The following is a 2,588-nucleotide window of genomic DNA, read 5'->3' as shown; positions in this document are numbered from 1 at the left end:
TCTGCTCAAAGGCTGTATTGATGAGAGGGATCGGATAACGATTCTTGACTGAAATCCCATTAAGTCCCCTATAATCTATGCAGGGTCTGAGGGAACCGTCCTTCTTACTTACAAAGAAAAAACCCGCGCCTGCTGGAGATGATGAAGGCGAATAATTCCTGCCTTAAGTGATTCGCTTATGTAGTTCTGCATTGCCTGTGACTCTGGTAAGGACAACGAGTAAAGTCGACCTCTGGGAGGAGTAGCCCCTGGTAATAAGTCAATACTGCAATCGAAAGGACGGTGAGGAGGTAGGGCCGTGGCTTTGGACTTGTTAAACACCTCCTTAAGATCGTGATAACAGGACGGAACCTTAGCCAGGTCAGGATACACCTCCTCAACGTCATTCTCAGGGGGCTGGAGGGATTGAGCGGAGAGTAAACAAGACCCAGAACAGGAGGATGCACACCCTAGCACCTCGACCCTCTGCCAATCGATTTGGGGATTATGTTTCTTAAGCCATGTAACACCTAAAATGATGGGAACCTGTGGAGAATCGATAATCATAAAAGTGAGTGTTTCTCTGTGATTACCTCCAATGAGAAGTTCGATGGGCTCAGTGATGAGATGAGAACGATTCAGTTGATGTCCATCCAGTGCAAGCACCGTATGAGGGGAAGGTCCTGAGTGAAGCTTAATGTTCAACCTCCTGGCGAGTCCTTCATCCATAAATTCAGTATCAGCTCCGGAGTCGACAAAAACAGAGAGGTTATGAGACTTGGCTGAAGTTGTAAGAATCGCTGGAAGCATGAGTTTTGAGGAGGCAAATAATCTTGTATGGCTCAGTAGGTACCTCCCCCGTTCTACCGAGCCAGATCTTTTACCCGACAGTCTCTCACTCGGTGACCCTGTCCCCCACAATACAGACAGAGATTTAGCTGATGCCTGCGTTAACGCTCCTCCTTTGAGATGCTGGTTCTCCCCAGCTGCATTGGTTCAGGTTCAGACCTGCTGGCAGGAGGAGGATTAGTCATGGGCACAGATGAAAACAATCTGGAAACTGATGGACCTTCAACACGCCGCTCTCTACGTCGTTCCATTAAGCTGAGATCGATCCTAGTCGCCAGTTCTTCTAGCTCCTTCAGGGAATGGGGATAATCACGAGTAGAGAGCTCGTCCTTGATCCTCCCATCAAGCCCAGCCATAAACACATCCATCATAGCATCTTCATTCCACCGACTCTCCGCAGCTAAAAGATGGAAATCGATAATGTATTGAGCTACGTACTTATCCTCCTGCTTCAGGGCTAGAAGCCCCCTGGACGACTCTCTACAGGGCAACAATGGGCTGAAGGCACGGGTAAGTTCTCTGGAGAATGCTGGATAAGAATAGCAAATGCAGGAATTACTCTGCCATTCTGCAGCTCACCACAACTTTGCCTTGCCGGCTAATAGGGAAATAACATAAGCTATTCTGGAGCGATCAGTGGGGAGAGCAGTGGGTTGCAGCTCATAATGCATCTCACACTGAGTGAGTAAGGCTCGGCAATGTTCGGGATTCCCACTAAACAATTCGGGAGGGGAGAGACGTGGTTCGGGTAATGATGACGTCACCGGACATGACGTGGGAGCAGAGACTGACGATTGCGGAAGTGGCGGAGCGGGTGAAGCCTGGTTGCGCAAGTGATCTAAAATCTCACTAATGCCAGTCTCTAACTGGGAGATGGATTTTTCCACGCCTTCGCGCCACTCTCTGTCTGGTGAGGGATCCATATTATGGACAGATATTTCTGTCACATGCAGAGCAGATTGACTAGGCAAAACAGGCAGGGGTCAGGCAGGCTCAGAAAACGGGAAAACAGATCGGGTCAGGAAACAGACAGTCAGGTTCTCAAGAAATAGCGCTGGATTAGTCTAACCAAATGGCTCGAAAAGATCTGGCACTCGTCTCTGGTTTGGAGGGAGATTAAATAGTGACAGGAACAGGTGAATGAGATGAGTGGTGATGAGAGAAAGGCGGAGCTATCCAGGTGTGTTGGGTGATGAATCAAACCAGTGTGAGTGCCACGATCATGACATTGTATGCAACCAGACAGAGCTACTGGCATAGAAAGTTGTAAAGTGGTAGGACTTGACTAGGCCTCTTCAAATAAAGTAAAACTAGAACTCCTAATAAATTGCTAATTAATACTAATAATAATTATTATAATAATAAATAATAATCAACTTGACTGAGAGTGCCACATTTTGATGCAAGACTGAGCTGCAGCACATCACAGTATTATAGCTTCAGAGAAAAGAGCTCTTTGGATTCTTCATCTAATTTGAAGCTAATGTGTGATCTTAATGACAGGATTTGATATGATTTGCTGTATTTATTTTTGTTAAATCCTCATCTCAAGAATATCCACTGAAATTAAGAAATTTAGGTTTTACATACACATACAACAGCTTCAGAAATTTGACATGACTCTTATAGACAGCCTCTGGATTCCAGCAATAAGAGTATACGAGTTGTCTGTAATTAACAGCTGCTTTTAAAACTCTGCAACTGAGACTGTGTTTAACAGCGAGAAGCCCCGCGCCACTGAAGCATGCCTCATTGCTTTA

The sequence above is a fragment of the Fundulus heteroclitus genome, chromosome 15, assembly GCF_011125445.2.
Source record: "Fundulus heteroclitus isolate FHET01 chromosome 15, MU-UCD_Fhet_4.1, whole genome shotgun sequence".
In the NCBI taxonomy this organism is placed as follows: Eukaryota; Metazoa; Chordata; class Actinopteri; order Cyprinodontiformes; family Fundulidae; genus Fundulus; species Fundulus heteroclitus.
The sequence above is the reverse complement of the archived record's forward strand: the minus strand, read 5'-3'. Positions refer to the sequence as shown.